Here is a 19399-nt window from a genome sequence, read left to right as displayed (position 1 = left end):
ATGTATGTGTGTATATATGTGTAAGCTTTTGATATCAGTCTCAATCAGAAATGTAGGGACCAAGAGCTTCCTCTGATAAACAGCAACTTATTTGAAGGTGTTTTAGCAGTTGCATTAGTTCCAGTGGGAAAGACACAGTGGTGGAGTGGGAACAGAGCCCAGTGATTGCAGAACATGTTGGCCAAGTTTCTAGTTTTTGGAAGTGCTGTGGGATTTGAAAAACTAGTTTTTGTTTCAAAAATCTATTTTGTCAATTGATGTAGATGAGTTATTTCAACCTATTATGTTTTGAGACAAAAGAAGAGTCTTTGCTGTGCAAACAATAGAGGCTGGAGTGCCAGCATCTCCCTTGCCTCAGCTTCAGTAGTCCCCACACTCCTTTATATCACTTGACCAGAATATAATCCTTCATGTTTGAGTGTTTGAAACAAGCCAGTTAAAATTGTCTGAGATCAGAGCACAAGGCTAAGGATGGTAGGCCTTGATGGAGAGGGATGAATAATGGGTTTCATTGTGTCTGTTGGCTTTGGTAACAGTTCACACATCGGTATCATAGAATTCATCAGTGTGCTCCTTCAGGCAATGCTTATGCAGACATCCAAGGGGATTCTAGTCCATAATTCAGTATCAAACAGCCTAATACCTAAATTTGTAGTGTCTCAGTTTGCTCTGTTTTGTGCTGCATCTTTGCCATACCCACTGCTGTCTGTAAGGCACAGCTCTTTGCCTCCTTATGTTCTTCACCTTGCACAGGCAGTAGCACCCGATGATGCAAAATGTTACTAGTAGGACAGATACAGAAATCTTAGACCTAGCTGTTAAGTGCTTGGATGTGGTCTTACAGCAGTTTTGCACACAAATTATGCAATGGAGCCTAAAAATGCGAGTACAATGAAAGTAGCAGATGGGAACAATTATAGTGCTGTGAAGTGGTGTTTTGTAAGCAGTCTCCTGGCAAGGTACCCTCCTGTGTGGGCTTTTATGCAGCAATTTCCATTTCCCTTTTATTAATTGTTGCTAATTATGTTTTCATTGTGAATTATCCATTAACTAGAATACCATGGAAGAGTTGAACAAGAAAAAAATTCACTTGCTCAGGGGATAAGTAGAAAAAGCAAGAATACCTCTTGGGCAGGTGTCTCACTGCTTCTTGGTTTCTTCAGACATATTTCTTACCGCTGTTTATTGGCTTTTAGACTCAGTGGACTGTACAGCTTGTAAAAGGAGCATGCAGGTGATATCTGTTCCTTCTTTCTAGTGCAAGTGATTTAAGGTCCAAGTTTTTTAATTTAAAAAATACAAGCTTTTACTACATGTAAAAGCCTATTAGTGGTGGCTAAGATGTGGTCTGAATGCTTTAACCAGTAACACTGGCTGTGAAACTTAAACAATGTCATCAATCATAACAGATGCGATACACTTGGAAAGTGGCATTGCTTCTAATCAAATCTGGACACAATTGTTTCTTGAGATACCTGTGAGGGAGCTCCTGCATGTTTTCATCTTCTGAATAAGTTTTAACAGCATGGATTGAATAGCAAGTGTTTGCTCTATGGGACGTGAATACCAATGCTTATCCAGAAAAGCAGGGCCACTAGTGTGCAAAAAGAAGTTTAATGGAGGACTGATGTCTGTAGAAGCATGTATAGAGATAGAACTAATCTGATTGTGGATGCAACCTGGTTTCAACACCCTAATAGTATTCTGCAATACTTATTGAGTAAATCAGATAGAATCTATAAACAAATTAACCATATATTTGGATACTCCACCTCTTTGTCTACTAAGCAGTTTAAACAAGAGGGAATCCGAAAGGAGTAGGGATTTATCAGGCTGCTTGCTTGTAAAGCAGTAAGATACAATTAGATATTGTGAAGATCCCAGGTTCAGAAAATGAGTCTTTGAAAATGTCATAGTAAAAGACCCTGTAATCCTAGTGTTAACCATGTAACGTTCTGAAACTATTACAAACAGGAAGTGAAAAGAAACAGTCTGCTGTTCGGACTACCAACAGAACTGGGAAAAGAGCAGTCAGACAGAGGCTATCAGCACTGTCACAGGAACACACAAATAATAACCCAGGAGTTGGAGAAGACCTGCACTAGCTTCATCCTCACTGCCTGTACATGATGGTGCTTCAGCCGAAAGACTCTCCTGAAACATCTCCAGAGAGAACAGGGAAAATAGAGCAGTGTGAAAAGGATCTGGGAAATCATGAGCAAAATGCCCATGTAGTGCTGCTCTGGGCAGGAATTACAGACTGCCACAGTACACCTGCAGCAGCTCTCTGGCACTGTCCCATGCCTTGACTCATCAGGTGTATTTCTGCAGGAGGAGCAGGGAACTTGGTTACTGTAAATACCTACTGGTTTGATGTTTGTGGTTTTCCTTCTTTATCCTATTATATTTTATTCTCTTTGGTTAAACTTATTTTTGTTGTTTGCCCTTTTCTTGTTGTTTTAAATTCATAGTTAAACCCTCCATCTTGTTTATCTAAAGGCTAAAGAGTGCAGAGGTTAGGGATTGGCCAAAAGTTGTCAAAATTCTTATAGGTTCAAGACATGTGACGTGTAAATATTCAACTGCTTCCTCATTGGAGTGTGACTCATGGCCACAGGGCAGGTGCTCCCCAACAAAGGTGAAAGAAAAGTATAGGGCATCCAGATTTCTCCTTTGCCTTCCAGTCTGCAGGTAGAGTTGGGCAAAAGCTCTATGGGCTGACTAACTTTCTGGAAATCTGGAGGAATTTTTGTGTAAATGAGCTGCAGGTGAAGGTGTGTGGAATGCTGTATTCAGGATGGGGATAATGAGAAAGCTGATCTTGAGCAAAGCTTTTCCACAGTGACAGAGAAAATGGGTCTTTTCAGTTTAGACAAAGGAGCCTTACTTTGTGCAGATGGTTCCAAAAGCAGAAAGGACCAAGGAGATGGACAGTCACTTCCCATCCAGGTGTCAGGGTCAGATTGACAGTGAACACAACTTCTCATATCTGTGTCTATTTGATGCAAAAGCATAAATTTACAGGTTGACCAGGGCTGCAACTCTGAATATTGGGGCAATGGGTATGCAATCAGATCTCCACAAGCTATGTATTGCATATATTCAAGTTTATTTTGCATCTGAATTGGAAGTATATGGTTTGTCAATGCAAGTATCATCTGTTGAATTTAGATTTTCAGTTTGTATTACCGTGGCCCCAAAGATTAAAGTTTGTGGATACTGATGTGGAACAGATCAGACTAACTATAAAGTGAGTCTATTATTTCTTTACTAAGCATGATGAGGGTGCTTAAATGATTGATAACCATTTTAATTGATAACTATTTTAATATAACTGAAGTATGGGATAGAACTTGGAGTATAAATGCTCTAAGTTCCAAGAGAAAGCTTTCAGTGAACTTTGCTTTCAAATGCTTTCATATTTTTTCACAGAATCACTTTTCAAGCAGCTGTTACAAATGGCTGCTGGATTCCAGATAGCTGTTTTCATGCCCTTCCTGCACCCTAGCACATCACTGCAGCTTAACTGGAGTTGCACTTGTGAACTTGCATCTCTGTGCCCTATATTGCAACTTGTTTTAGCAAGAAAATACAGTACACAATTCTGACCAGAAGATGGCAATGAGAAATGAGGTTTTAAACTTTTTCTTTATCAAGCATTGATCAGTGATGCTTCGGGCTTATAACAGTTCATGTATCAAAGGCTTTCAGACAGATTCTTTTGAATAATTAAACAAAAGCAGTTTTACCTCTACATGTATGAGCTGTCAGTGGGTTGTGTCTGGGGACATCCAGCAGCAGGGATGTAGGTGGCAGTTTAAAATCAATTTTCCTATAATTACTTTTTCATAGCTGGCTTCCATGGACTGCACAGTGGTTGAAAAACCCAGAAGCATTCAGCAGCTGATTCTTGAGTGGCTTAGGAACACCTAATAGGTGAAGCTTCACCTGGGCACTGAGGCCCCAGTGTACCTACTGCCTCAGGGTTTCACTGCCTTGTTTCCCAGGTGTTTGCTGGGAATTTTTAATAGTGCAAGGAGGATTTGTTTAAAAATGTTTAATTTCTTAAGTTTCTGGCATTCAGTAGGAATATACCTGTTCTAACACAGGGCTCATTGTCACAGGTTGCTCAGTACAACTGGAAACAAAGCTGTGTGGTCACCCCTCAGGAGCTGTATGCATGGAAGACCTATTTCTCCCCTGCTTCAGGGACATGAGGGTGTTGTTTCCTGTGTGGCTGTGAACCTGGTGTGAGCTTTGACTCCATCACTAGATGTAACCCCCCAGACCACTTTGTGCTGTGTTTCTTTTGGTTTTACTCTCACTTTTGGAAAGCCCTGATTCTTGGCACAGGATGGGAAACTTGTGGGAATCTTCAAAACTGTTTCCCACTGGTCTGTTGTTTTTATCACACTGATTCCTAATATACACCAGGTGTAGCACAGTGGAGATGGCAGAGGCATATTCACAGCGGTAGAACAAGAAATCTCCTCCCTTAGTATTTTTTTGACTGAAAACAGTGTGCATCATGTACACAGATATTCTGTATGGGTTTTACTAGTGGTAAGTAACTTTTAAGTGAGCAGTTCCTCTGACCTATGTGAATGACCAGTCCTTTCAAACTTTCAAACAGGAAACAAAATTGATAAAAACAGTGTTTGGAATCTTTGCTAGCTATCTTTTGCTGATCCCCAGAAACTGAGATCTATTTCCAGTGGGAAAAGAAACAGCAGGAAACAGCCTGAACATTGAAGGGATCAGACAGAAAAGTAAAGCCATGAAGGGAAGAAGGGCAGAAGTTAGTGTCAGAGCCAGGCTGAGAGCTTGCCTTAGTGTCTAACCCCTGCTGATTCCTCAGTTGATGTCCCTTGAGATGAGGAGCTCATACACCACAATTTCACAGTCCTGCTGAGCCTGTTCTTTGGTTCCTCCTTACCTACAGAAGCTGAATGTAGCTCCTGGACTTGCTGTTCTGTAGTTCCTTTTTGAGGAAGGACAGCATTTGAGGTTCTCTCTCAAATGTAGAGTAGGATAAGGGGGCAAGTCTGTGGTGCATGTTTTGCACAGTGGTGGCAATTTGTGTGCCAGTGATTTGTTTTGGCTTCTTTGTTTGTATTCATTTCAGCTATTATAATGAATAATCTCCAGTACCCTCTGCTGTTTTTTAACAGCTCAACCAGACCTAGTGTCAGTAAGGAAGCAGCTAACCAAAAACTGCTGTCATAAATGATCAGATCCATGATAACACAATTAATGCGCATGCCTCCACAAGTGTCCCTTCCCCACTCTGTTTGTCTTTCCTTGGTTTTGCATTAACCTGGCACTGCCATCTTCCTTCTCTATGGGCTAATGATCACAACTCTGTCATTTGATGAGACTGCATACATGGAAGTATCTGGGTGCATACTTTTCTCCCCTTGTTCTTGTTTGCTGGAGCTGTGAATTGGCTTTCTTAAGAGGCAGTCTGCAGAGGCTATGTCTGGTTAAATAGTCCAAGTTTGGATTTTTTCTTTCATGAGGCATATTCTGACATGCTAATTCATGCTCAGGTGGGCTTGACTGCAGTGGCTTATGGCAGGATGCAACACGAATGAGTTCATTCTATTCTCCAGGTTGAATTCTGGTTTACCTGGAATTATTCTGTTACTCTACCTGCTCAGTATGCACTGCTCAATACACTGATTGTGGTGAGGGCTCAGCCAGCAGGCTGATGGATGTGGGGCAGAAGCTAAGCCTTTACTGCAATGATAGAATTGCAGAATGGTTGGAGTCAGAAGGGACATTAAAGATCATCTAGTTCCTACCCCTCTGCCATAGGCAGGGACAGCTTCCACTGAACCAGATTGCTCAAAGCCCCATCCAACCTGTCCCTCTCTGTCAGTGGCAAGGATGACCATCTTGCTTTGGTTGGAATGGGGGTAACAGTTGGACAAGAATGTAAAATCAGAGGCTTGTGTATTTTTAACATGTGTGTTCAAGATCCTGTGTGCTTCTGCGTGGACAACGATTGTCCCTATCTTTGACTTTGGTGCATTTTAGCTGTAGATTGTGTGCCAGTGGGCTGACTTTCCTAGCTTGAGGCTACAGTGAGGGAAATCTGATCATGGAATTTCTCTGCTAAAGAGAAGTGAGCAAAATCAGAAGCAAGTGCAGAATGCAGAGCTCAAAGTTTTTTTGATAGGAAAATACAACAGAAAGGCAAAATAATCAATCAGTTCTTCCTCATCACCTTCTCCTATGGTCTTTTTTTTGGTTGGTTGTTTTTTTTAGGTTGGCTTTTTTGGGGGGGTTGATTGGGGTTTTTGTTTTTTTGTTTTGTTTTGTTTTTTTTTTTCCCTCTCTCTAGTTTCTGCTTCTTTTCTGCTTATATACCTAGTTCTAGCCTTTCACATGCAAAATGTGTTTTGGCAGTCGGCATAGAGACTCCAATCTGACATTAGTCTCAGTCTAGCAGGGCACCTGCTGGGACTGCTAGGTTGCCTAAAGTTGAGTCTGCAAAAGTGAGTATCTGAAGATTTAGCTGTACAAGGCATGCAGAGAAGCATCACAGCTAGATGCTCTTTTTGGTTGCATTTTTGGTTGTGTTTTTTATGACAGAAGAAGAGGTGCCAAGCAATCAAAACCTTTTTACACCATTGCAAGTAATAAATCAAGGCTCTGATATTTTAAGCAGTAGGTTGTGCAACATTTCTGAAAGGAAGAATGAGAGTTATACTGGCCATGCTAGTTATTCATCATCTCCATCAGTTTAGCCAGTGTCAGGTATTCAAGTTGTTCTTTCCCTCCTTTTATTTCTTATTAAGAATTATTTTATTTTCTAGGGAGCACAGAAACAAGAATAGAGAATGAACATGATAATGACAAATGGTTACTTTGGCCTTCTCTGGAAAGACTGTGATAACCTAGGTCTGGTCTTTGTGTGTGTGTTCCTTCTGCCTCACAGTATGAGTTCACTGAGGTGGCCCTGGACTGGCAGGCCTCCAAATTGGCGTGTGCCTGACATTGTTCAGTGGGAACACTCTGTGCAGACCCAGGCATGCTCCTCTCCTTGGCATCAGAGGAAAGAAAACAAAAGACCTGGGCCTCAAGTTCTTTGGCTTTATCAGGACACATTATGGTTGCCTCCTCCATCTTCAAAAAGCTGTTGTAACCCCCAAATCTGATTATTGGTGCTATCTGACAAATCCCTCTTCATTTGCCAGTCATAGACAACTGGCTTGCTTGGAGCTGATGAGTAACGCTTCCCCACCTCACGCTGCTTACGAGCACAGAGGAATGGCTGAACATCAATAAATCACTAATTACTGTCTCCCTGTCTACCTCTTTGTTCAGCTTAAGCTTAATTTTGGTGCAGAACTGATTTCACCAGGGCCTCTGTGGGCAGCTTGGTCTCCCACACTGAAAAAGTTTGCAATAGATGGTTCTGTTTTCCCTGTTCCATCTTGGACTTCAAAGCTGCAGGAGGCTTTCCAGGGAAAATTTGAGTAGAACTCTTTTCCATCCGAAAACACAGTTCTCAATTTAAAATATTTCAATAAATACTAATGATTTTGAGGAGATTTACACTTCAGTCAGAAAATGCATCCAAATGTGTTGTACTTCAAAGTTTTGGATGTAACTTTTTAATTTTACTTTCCTATTTTTCCAAAACGAAAACTAAGCCTATAATATCAGCGCTCAACAAAATGGAATTGCCAGTTTTCAGCTTAGCTTTAGGGAGAATCAAACTGTAGTTGTAAAGATTGTGATCAGACTTCCCAGGTTGATATAAGGGATGAATTACTGTAGAAATGCAAAGCAATCTCTTACAGCTGATTTTTAAATTGAATTTGAAGTTAGGATGTAAAACTGCTTTTAGTAAGACTAAGTGCAACTCTCCACTCCTGAGCAAAGAGCTGAACTTGGTTTCCCACCTCTAGTTCTGGTCATGTAACCGTGAGGGAGTGTGAGGGTGGGAGTGGCTAAGGGGAATATTGTTGGAATAGTTATTTGCCAATATTAATAACAGCTTGATCCTATTACTAAAGTGTAATGAATGAAAGGTGGTATGGGAAGTGCTGGTTGTGACATCTCTCCTTCTCACTTCATCCTCTGCTAAGGAAAACTTACCACCTCTACTGTAGCAGCAATCTGAGCACCATCTCCTCAAGCTGCAGCTCTTCCCATCTGTCTGGGAAGGATAGAAGCTTTTGTCCAAAGCAGTGCTTGTGCTCATACAGCTGAGCCCCAGTGCCGAGCTGTTTTCTCTCCTTAGGTTTTCACTTGGAATTTCTCCTCTGAAATGTAATGATGTAAGTTCATGATGGACTCAGCCTACTTGAAGGCAAGCATGTACATAACAACCTGAGGGGACTTCTACTCCAGAGCAAAAATCCCGCATGTCATCTGGGCTAAGTGACACACCACACTGTTGTAAAAGTTGCAATATAGAGTCTTTATGCCAACCTTTTACACAGGGCTAACCAGGAGAGAGCAAACTCCTGCCCTGGGACTCTGAACTATGATGCAGTCTCAAGAGGGGCTTGCATCTGTGCTTAGTTAGTGGCCTGTTAGAAACAGTGTGAGAGAAGATGCTTCCACTTGTACAGGCTGGACCTATTGGTTTGGTGACCAATGGGGAAGTATTAAGTGGAATCTAAGCAGCTCTGATCTGTGTTAATGAGGGATAACATGAGACAAACAATTATTCCACTCATATTAAACATTAAACATGAAAGAGTTGCATTAAAATGCCCTAGGAGAAATGAATTAATTGAGTCTTTTTGATCTGAGGGTATTTCTTCTAGAAGATTTGGCCTTGGCATGTGTCTGACTTGGTTCCCTAGTTATATTTTAAACAACAATAGGGGCTGAATTATCTTTTTGCAAGAGAATGAGCACACGGCTAGGGTTAATACAGTAGCTGCCATAAATGTCTGTCCTTTGATATTACTAGGGGAAGGGTTAGAGTGGATAGTTGCAATTTCTGTATTCTGCTTCTAGATTCATTTGGACAGGAGGAACAAAGTGTCAGGTTATAAGGAAAAATCCATGGCCTGTATTATAGGGGGGGGAAAGGAAAGGGATGAATCATGTTTTAGCTAATGATGCTAGTCCAAGAAAGGTAAGTACTGACTGATTTTTACCTGCAGGTAGATAGTACACAAAGAGATGGCTGAACACATGTGGATTTGGAATCACTGAAATATTGAAAATCTGAGGTAGAAGATGACCTATAAAGGTTTTCTGGTTCAACCTCTAGCTCAAAGCAGGGATGACTTTGAAGTTGAGTTGGGTTTCTTAGTTAGAAGGTGGCTAGATGTATCTGAAGATGGACATCACCTACATGAGTCCTTGCAGCAGTATTTGCTTTGACTGTAAGGAGTTGTGTCCTTATCTAGAAATATATATATCCTTAGTTGTCTCCACTTAACATAAAGATAATGGAAAGACAAAGGCCAACATAAATATATCTGAGGGTTTCCTAAAAGAGACTGGGAACCACTCAGGAGAGGAAAGACAACTGATGAGTGACTGGTGGTGCTCAGGAGGTAAGCTTTAGCTTCAGGGCAAATAAGAACCAAAGGGAAAGATGTTCCTCTCTTGTAGCTAGATCAAAGAGAGCTTAAGAAACCAAGAAAGCCAAAGGAAAATAATCATCATGTGCTTCTTGCCATTCATTGTCCTTTTTCTTCCATGAGCATTACCCCCTTGCTTCCCTGTCTCTTGGTTTCCTGTTGCCTTAGAGTCAGAGAAGAGAGGTCTTAGGCAAGCACAGCAATTCCTTTCTCTACTTCAGGGCCTGCCAGGGAAGGCAATGAGCGTCCAGTTGCCTTGGACAAGCATGGTTTGCTGATCCTACGGGCTAGTGGCCAGTACATTTGCTTTGTTTGTTATAGCCTCCATTGGGATGCAAAGAGAGTGCCAGCCACAAATTTCATTAATTCCACCATCAGTAGGTCTGAATTCATTGCCACTAATACAATGCCTTTTTCTATGTGCTGTGCCAGGGGTATTTTTTTTGACACCATGTGTGACCTCCTGTTATTTCTCAACAAATGTTGGCAGGCACAACACAGCTGGCAGAGCAAAACAGCACAGTGTGTCACAAACTGCTGAGTGCATCCATGCTGAAATGAGCAGCCAATTCCAGAGTGGGCTAAAAATTAAATCAAGAAACACATAAAATGTTGCTCCCCTTTCAGTCCACCTTTGACTGCTGCTTCCCTTTGCACATGTTATCTCTCCTGACTTGGTTTCAGGCAACAGCCAGAGCAAGGTTATTTCATTTCTGTTCTAACCTTCTAAAACTTCCCTGTACAAACTGCTGTAAACATGTGCTTCTGAACTATTCCTAAGCAATTTCTCAATTAATTCCTTCCTCTTACTGATGTTCATACTATGCTTTTTTTCCTTTTACAGGAGGGTTTAAATTACTCAAACAATATATTACAAATTATTATGATAAATACTGGTTGTTTCCATCAATAGATAACCCAGTTCTTGCTCTCCTCTTTTCTTTTTGCTCCCTGTTGCTGCATGTGTGCCTGTTGCCTGGATGAGGAGAGCAGAGTGAAGGGCTGTGGTTAGTCATAGGCAGCCTGAGCTTTTCTAGTGACAGAAATAGTTGTGAAGGGTTAACTGCTCAGATGCAGGAACAGAAGACTGCAGCACTGCAGTGAGTGCATGGTTGCTGGGAGCACTGGGTTTGCTTCTTTGCTCCAATCTGTACTAAGGAGCAGCTGTGTCATCCTAGGAACTCCCACTGCCCCAGTCATGCTGCAGCATCTCTCCCCTCTGCTCAAGCCCATGCATCATTGTAATCAGCCCAGGGCTCTGGCTGCTGTGACTCACTCAGCCCTAAAGGTTGGTGTTCAGCCTTGTCCTTCCGAGTGGCTAACATGCAAACTCATTTGGGCTCCTGTCTTCTGACAGGTTTTTATTTAGAAGCTGTCAGTTATGGTGCAATGAATTTGATCTGTCTTAGGATGACCATGGCAGGAGACGAGTGTCCATGAAGCAAATCCATGCTGGGTCACCCTCTGCACTCTGTCATGTGCATGCATATATTTTTGTGTGCTCAGTACGGTGCACTGGTCTTGGGAGTTTGGAGACATGTTCCCTTGCCAACATGCTTTTCAAGAAGGCAAGGCAAAAAGAAATAGCTTCAATACAACCATCCTGCAGGCCTGGTTCTGCAGAGAATTGTCATTTTTTTGGCACCAAGGGGAGCATTTTAAGCTGATGAGAAAATGCAATAGACTGATTTACTTGGATGCTTTCAGTGTTTCTTTGACTTTAGCCAGGGGAGGCCATAAGAGGGGTAGAGAAAACCAAAATATAATGCTCCACAAGGCTTGTTTGTATGCACTGGGGCTTGCAGGCACTTGCTAAACTTGTACCTGCACGTGGGCCAAGTGGAAAAGGAGGTCAGGCAAAGGGAATTTTCTTTCTAATCAGACCTTGCAGAAGCAGATTAACTTCCATCGTGAAGCAGCCCCAAGGGAGGCCATGCAGCTTGGACAGGTTTTGAAGAAAAGTGGGGTTGCACCTACCACATCTGCAGCCATGCTCTCTTGCAGAAGATTTCCGTTGTTCCAGGCCTTCTGGGTGCACCCTCCTTTTCCTCCTCATGGGTGCAGACACGTAGAGCCAGGGCCCACCAGGTGGCACTGGCGAGATGAAGGATCCTGCAAGCAGGGAGGATAAACCCCAAGCCATAAAAAAATGGAAATAACCCCATTTCTCATTTTTTGTGAGGAAGCCTTGTTTCTGTTGAAGTGCCTATTCCAGAGTGAAACAAACGGTAAGCAGAGGCCCTGAGTGAGGTGCCCTGGAGCAACATGCTGCTGGTAGGACATGCTTTTCTGGGAGGAGCCTCTTATTTCTATTCTAGATTCTGAAGATGGCTGATTTGTTGGCTCCTTGGTGTCCCTTTCCAGGCTGCAGCAAGGCTCTGCAAGATACTGGGGTGACACTAATTGTTTCTCTGGCTGAAGTGTTTTGATGGCAGAGGATGACACATGCAGAAATGAGGATGTGAGGATAAAGTCCTGACAGAGAGCACTGCCCAACGATAGTATTAGGTACCTCTTAAAAGTGGGGCAGTGTGACCCATAGTCCTGGCCCCAGGTCTGGCACAAATATTTGTACAACAGAAAGCAAAAAAGGGTACTGCAGGGAAAGCTTGCTGGGGAATGGTGATGGTGGCTCAGCTCTTGGTGGCAGTTGCTAAAGCTGAGCATAAGCCTACACATTTGCAATTATTACTTTTGTAGAAGAGAACGTGTTCTAGGAGACTTTGACTTTCAATTGGCGGTGCATTTAGGGTGTGAGGTACAATAAAACTCATGCCCCTGTTGTGATGTGGAGCCCAGCACCATATCTCTGGAGTAGCAGCACAAAACTACTGTTCCAGTTGTGGCTCCTGTGAACCTTTGTTATAGCATGGAAACCTGAGTCTTGGGGGCTCACTGGTCTTGTGTTTCATCATGTTGCCTCTAATTATACTCAGACCTGATTGCCTATTCCAGAAACTGAATAAGACCAGAATTTACTGGACAATCCTTTTCTCTGTTGCCTGTGTCATTAGTGTCCAGGGGCTCAAACTCAACTGTACCTGTTTTTCCAGGTCTTTCATGTGTTCTGGTCACATCTTCTGGAGAACTAGTCTAAAGGTTGCATGCTGGTAGCTTCTCCCTTCCTGGCTGATACAGTAAAAATGTCTGTGGTATACTGCTCCAGAGTCTTCCCCCTATGAATTGTGAATTAATTAGGACTTGCTTTACAGGAAAATTTAGATAATGTCTGCTTGTGTTCACAGCTCAGTTCTTTGGGTGTAGCCCAGTAGTCTGAATAGCCTGTGATTTACTGCCACCAGTGGAATGAAACAGAATCACTTTCTCTGATTTATATCCTCTATTGTAGTTAAATATTTACACAGTATCAAGATCTTAGTAATTGAATGGCTAACAGATAAGTAGCAAATGTTTATATACTTCTGAAATGGCCACAGGGCCACTGAGGTAATGAGACTTCATTCTGATAAAAGATCTTTCAGTAAGAAGAAACTTAAAGCTCTTTCAGCTCCATTTTGTTCTCAGGGGTAGTACTAGCTCATGCTGATTTCAGTGGGTTAGTTCAATTCTATAGATTACAAAAATGACCATTTCAGAAAAATACTCTTGTTGAAATGAAGCAATCACTGTGGAGGTACACAACATCTTGCACACAGCAGTATTGTTGGTTGCTTTGGGTAAGAAAAAATACCAGGCTAATATCAATCTTTGAAGGAAACTGAAGCTGGCAGGTTTAAACAATACCTACCAGTATTAAATCAAGACTTCTCCATTCACATGCAGAAAGGTACCATTAAATATTTCATGACCCATAAGTAATCAAAATTAGCCCTGTTTCCTGAAGCAAGAAGGAATCCTGTCATTCCTACTTATTAATTCTTTGTCCAGCTGAGGTAACTGGAATTCAAAGTAGGTGCAACAGCTATAACTGACAGTGAGTACTATTGAGCTGAAATCTTTTTACAGTAATATTTGAAGCTTGGAACTGAGCTGACCTGGGTTACACTATTGTCAAGTTTGGGTTTTGTTTAGGTTTGGCCAGGGTGTGTATTTCTTAGAGGAGTTTCTTTTACCTTGGAACTGTGTGGTTTTATAACCAAAACAGATGTCAACTTTTCTTAAAAACTGAATCTTATAAAGCTTGCTATTGACATAGATTTTTTTTTTTTATTACTGTTTGAAATTATCAGATAATTTTGTACTGCTGGGTTTTGAATGGGACTGGACAGGCAATGAAGAGGAGAGCAGCAGCAAGACAATTTTTATGATTTTCTATCTCTTGATTACTGAAAATCATTTTAGCAGATCTATGATGTAATTCCAGAGTGAATGTTGGGGAAAAGAGCAACACTATATGTTTCAGTCCCACTTATAATAGTGTGATTTAAAAAAAAACCTCTTTAGAAAAGAGGGAGACTATTTGGGATCCTAGACAGTGGAAATGAAAACAGAATTCATTACACTCACTGCAGAGCAGTTAAGATTTTTTAATACAATTTCCAATATAATAGAACCCATATCTCTATCTGAATAGTCTACATAATCCTGTAACAGAGTAATGATTATTTTAATTCTTTAGTAATAAATGTTTTTGTAGTATTAAGCTTAATACCTGGAGCTTTACACTCAACAGACATGCAAGGCTTCAGAGGTTACAAAGGATGTTACTGCTCAAAGGTCTTGGGGATTTCTTGGATTCTCTGACCTAGATGAGAGGCAGTTGATATCTTCCTTCTGTATCTGGAATAAACTGCAGTTCATGACTGGTAGAGGGAACTTTCCAGTTTACAGTTTCTCTGCTTCCAATGATATGTAGTAGGGTACTTGGCCATTCATGCAGCCTCTTAAATGCGCCTGCCTGTGACCCAGCTACCTTGTAGCCTGGACAGAGAAGCCCTGCACAGTTTGTACCTATAAACTGTCGGTTATGTTTACCAGGGTTACAGTCCTGGGCACACAGTATTTCTCTCCTGTTACTTAACCCCACTCATGTCATCAAGCAGATATTACTTCGAGATTTAAGAAAGGTCATTCTTCTAACCAAAGGCCATCATGTGTGACAGGGTCTTTCTAGTGCTGGTAACGGAACAAAGATGTTCTGCCCACCTTAGTTCGGTTCCGATGTCGCAGGATCTCTCTGTACTGGGGGACGCTTGCTCGCTCGCCCGCCCTGGTGCTCTCGCACCTTCGCGCCCGCACTGCTCTCGTGAGCCGGGGCGCCGCGGCCACTTCAGCACCCTGGCCAGAGCCCCGAGGCGGGGCCGCAGCTGAGCCCCTGAGCTCTGAGAGCTTTGGGCTCTGCCTCGCCAGTGGGCATCACTGGGGCCTGGGGCCTGGCTGCTGCTATTTGCACAGCTGAGGTGACGGTGGCACATTTTGGGCATTGACTGTGCATGTTGGCTCTCTGATGTGCTTCAGCCTGCAGTGCTTCAGGCCTTCAGTCTGCACAGCTGTGAGCTAGGATTCCTGGCCTGCATTCCAGCTCATCTGGTGACATGTATTGTACCTCTGAAAGTGTCATACAGTTCCACACTCCCAGTTTCCGACCCTGTGTTCTGTGATCATTAACAAGGAATAATGTGGTGTTGCAAGATGTTATATGTGCAAACACTGTTTAGTAAATGAATATTTAGAGAGTGTTCTTTGACAGCTTCTGAGGCAGTTCTTGGGAGTTTCAGCTAACCGTACCCCTATTACAGCTACAGTTTGAGAGTGGGATATTTTAACAAATCGGGGAAAAATAAGGACCTCAGACCTCCTATGTCTTCATGCACTACTGTTTTTATAGTCTGTTGCTCATGCACCATTATTATACTGATTTCTTGGGCTGCACTGCATGTAAATACTTAGCCTTGAAATAATTTAATGATGCACAACTAATGACGTGGAGGAATGACTGGAGAGGTGGCATTTTAGGTGAATCACAGCTTATTCTACAAATTATTTATAGACTGCTGTCTCTTTCTGACTGGATGTCAGCTACCTGGCAACAAGCCAGAGTGCTTCTGAATCATCTAGTATAGTTGTTACGGCTTTCAGAGGAGGGCAAAAGAGATTAAGGAAGGCTCACTTTGTATCTTTTAATAAGCAATAAACAGTCCAATGAAAAAGGGATTTCTCTGGTCCCAGTTGATGCATGGTTAACTAATAAACCTGGCTGTGATCAGAAAAGAAAGTGCAGTAGCACAGCTTTACTTCTGTGGTCAAATATAGCTGACTAAATAGAGATATGAAGTCTTTACTTGTTTTCTCTCTCATCTTCAGTTTCTTTACACAACACCTTAGTGTTATTTTACAGTTCAACATTTCAGAGTCATAATTAGAAGTACTCAGAGTACTATGATGAATCAGGATGCTCATCTGCCTAATTAAGAAGGTATATGTCTATTAAGTAAGAGAAACTGATGTTGCAAAAGTAACAGAAGAAATACACAATAACTGTCCTAGTATTTTTGTAGCATGGGATCTATTTCTAAGTTAAAACAATAATGGATCACTGCAATATGCTATGCAAGCCTGAAATGAGCATTCCTGTGGCTGTTACATCTTTACCTCTGTTATATTATGACCACACATTGTACCTCCTTGTGTGGATGGATGCCTGTGCTTGCAAGAAATAAAGGTCCCTTTCAAGCCTCTGGAGAGGTGTGTAGGTGCCAGGTATGGTGCTGAGAAACAGCTGCATTTTTTAATAGATGCTGAAGTGGGCAGAAATAATTGCATCAATTAGATGTTAAGTTTTATTAGATATAATGCCACTGGTAAGATTGACATTTACATGTAATCATGGCCTTTTTAGTCACAAAAATCATGAATGTCAACATATTAAGTGTTAAATTAACTTCCATTTCTACTAGCATGTCTTTCTAAAAACATGGATTGTTTTAAGGTGTGCAGCTGCATGTGTTGCATTCACATGATAAGGCAAACAAATGTCAAATAAAAAAATAAAACAAATATGTTAATACCAGGTAGATATTTACAGACAATGAAGTTCACTGCTGCTCAAAGAACTTCCTAGGGCCCCTGGGCCATTCAAGTAGTACTTCGCCATCCTGGAGGTATATGAGCCTGGTACTGATCCTTGGTAAAAGGGAACTTCTCACACAATTTGCAGCAGCAAGAATCATGTTTTCTGGTTAAATTGCTATGAACTGGTCTAGTGGTGGGTTCCATAGAAACCAAAGTACAGAAACAAAATGTAATACCAGAGGCAATATTGGAACTCAGAACTTCTACCTCCTGCTCTTCTATTCCAGCTGCTTAACTTGTTTTTGAAGTTAGAAGTACAGTACTAAGCTGAAACTCTTTATCTCTACAATCCCCTGGCTACCTAGTTGTGATGGCTTTGTGAAGAACTGTATTTCACTTTTTGTTTTCATTCCTATTGAGGTCTAGCTACTTCTGTGGCATGGTTATGTGACATAGGCTTCCCTGGGCTTTACCTCACACTTTCCATGAGCAGCAGGGCGGCTTTAGCTCTGTTTTAGTACTGAGAGTGGGATACAAAAGGACAAACAGGAAGCATCAGGCACAAATCAGGACTGAATCTCCATCTTGAAACCTACTTTAGGCTTTGGACAGGCAAGATCTCCTCCCCCATGTCTTTGCAGGCCAAAAAACTGTGCAAACTGGACAGTAATTAAAAGCAAATAAGCATTTCCAGATTTTATTTTATGAAGGAAAAAAAAAAAGGCGTGTTTAGGCTCCAGTTTCATGGCTGACTTTTAAAAGTTCAGTGTAGGGTGCGTCTACTGTGCGCCTACACACTGAGGAGCTAGATTCAGGCTCACTAGTATCAAGTTAGTAGCAGTTTTGCTGCTGCAGCCCCAGCCTGCACCTAAGGTCATAGGCCCTTCTGGGAGGTAAAGGCAAATGAGCTGGAAGCAGTGCCTTATTAAAGCAGCTTTACTGCTTTCAGGCTCAAGGAAGTCACAGGGACAGAGCATGTCAAATCAACATGTCAAACCAGCACCAGCCCAGGCAGTAATCATCCTCTATATCCCACCATTTGTCTGCAATCTACCGTAAGATTTCCACATCTGTTATATCTGCATGGATGCGGGATTTTCAGAAGAACCAGGTGGTTTTAGAGTGTGGTATGCTGAGTAAAAGCTTGCTTCTGGCATTAGGAGCAATATTTTTCTAAATGAATGGTTTGGTCACTGGGATTTGTCCTCAGTGAGAATTGCACTACTGAACTTATCAGGAACATTACAGAGAAACTAAAAAGCAGAAGAGTCTCATTCCTCACCTTGGGGCTAACTTGCTTGCTGTGGGTTGGTGTTAGACATAGAATGGCTTGTTTCTGTTGTTCTTCATAATAACTCATGAAATACTATTTTTTTAATAACTTATTTTCTATGAGAGAAGGGGCTTAGTCATCCCTTTACAAAAGGCCGGTGAAGGTTCAAGCATCACTTTGTTCCTACTGAAATCCCTTTGAGATTGTACCAAAGATCTGGCACTTTTGTCCTGGCTCTCTGCAGGGGAAGTTCCTGCATGCAGTGGTATAAAAATGATAGGACAAATGTACTTATTACTGCTGCTGACTTCATAGCATTGAAAAACATAAGTAATAGCACTCAAAAGTGATAGAAAACACAAACAGATCTTCCTCTGCTTATATTCTACAGCTGTTTTGAAAGATGTGGCATCTATAGCTGTGCTGGGTGTAATCTTCTGGCCACACTGCCTACTCCTGGCATGCTGTTCATCCCACGCACCATGCTCTCCAGGGTCTCCTATCAGGTATCCATGTTAAAGTCAAGCATTTTCTACACTACCACATGCATCAATATACATTCCAGTGACAGGAGTATTTTCTTCAATGCTATCTTATATAGTAGGGCATGGGAAGATTAATAGAAAAGAAGTGCTTTGAGAAATAAATTAGCTGTTTGTAGGACAGGATTTTTCTTCTGATTGAAAAGCTGAAAAGTACTATAGAAACAGTGGTCTTGTCTGACCAGTCTTTATCAGCTGCCCACATTTTTATTGATCACAACAAAACCTTCAAATACTTGCATTTATTCTATGTGCATTGGTTTTGTTTGTTTGGTTTTGTGAGGTTTTTTTTTATATCCAGTGCAATAATGCCTACAATCAATCCTTTCAAATTGCCTATTCTGGAAGTCTGCCCCATAACTGACTTTAAAGTAACTACCCAGAAATACAGAATTTGTTTATTTAAAAGTCTTCTAGGGAATCTAAATATTATATATAGAATCCCAAATATTGCAATTCCATATTAAGTATAGTTTCTATATTAAATATGTATTAAATGCAGAATCCCAAATACTGTAATTCTAAGGCACAGGAGGCTATTCAGGAGATATTTTTATCCTCTAAAAATAAAGAAATATCCAGTTTTCTATAGGAAAATAAGCCACTTGAAGGAAATCCTCTATTACAATAATTTTTACTTAAGTACTTCCTTAATGTCCCTGGGACAATTCTGAAAGGAAAAATAACCAAATCATTGTATTTCCAATACTTAGGCATCAAACTACTTTAAAGCAGAGAACAAAGGTAACATAAAACATTACTAGTGAGTTTACTTCATGTCAGTTAACTTCATATCATTAGTAGTGTTACTAAAACTCAAGTCCTGCACAGTGCTAGAGCACCTTCTCTGCAGAGGTTTTTAAAGCATTCTCAAGCTAGCAGTGGTCTTAGCTTCAGCCCACCACTGCCTGGCAGAGACATGGGTAGGGAAGAGCTGGTGTTGAAGGCTGTGGTTCTGAAATGCTCACTCTGCCTCCAAGCAATACTGCCTCCCCAATCAGAAGAAACATTCCCATAGAAGTGTGTGGTTATGGGAGGAGCAAGAAGTAGCCCTG

The 19399-nt window shown here is 41.5% G+C and overlaps 1 long non-coding RNA gene across 1 annotated transcript in view; it reads left to right on the top strand.

The window, feature by feature from the left end:
* Window positions 1-15668, top strand: part of LOC133268191 (uncharacterized) — a 35467-nt gene extending 19799 nt beyond the window's left edge. The window contains exons 2-3 of the long non-coding RNA XR_009742982.1: window positions 14191-14323; window positions 14561-15668. This is a non-coding gene — a long non-coding RNA (uncharacterized LOC133268191). The remainder of the gene's footprint in view (window positions 1-14190; window positions 14324-14560) is intronic.
* Window positions 15669-19399: the final 3731 nt, after the last annotated feature.

The sequence above is a fragment of the Pezoporus flaviventris genome, unplaced genomic scaffold (assembly GCF_033815535.1).
Source record: "Pezoporus flaviventris isolate CSIRO_AGI_PZ_B2104156 unplaced genomic scaffold, CSIRO_AGI_Pfla_v1 ptg000013l, whole genome shotgun sequence".
NCBI classification, from domain to species: domain Eukaryota; kingdom Metazoa; phylum Chordata; class Aves; order Psittaciformes; family Psittacidae; genus Pezoporus; species Pezoporus flaviventris.
Note: the sequence above shows the minus strand (reverse complement) of the source record. Positions and strands in the feature narration are given on the sequence as shown.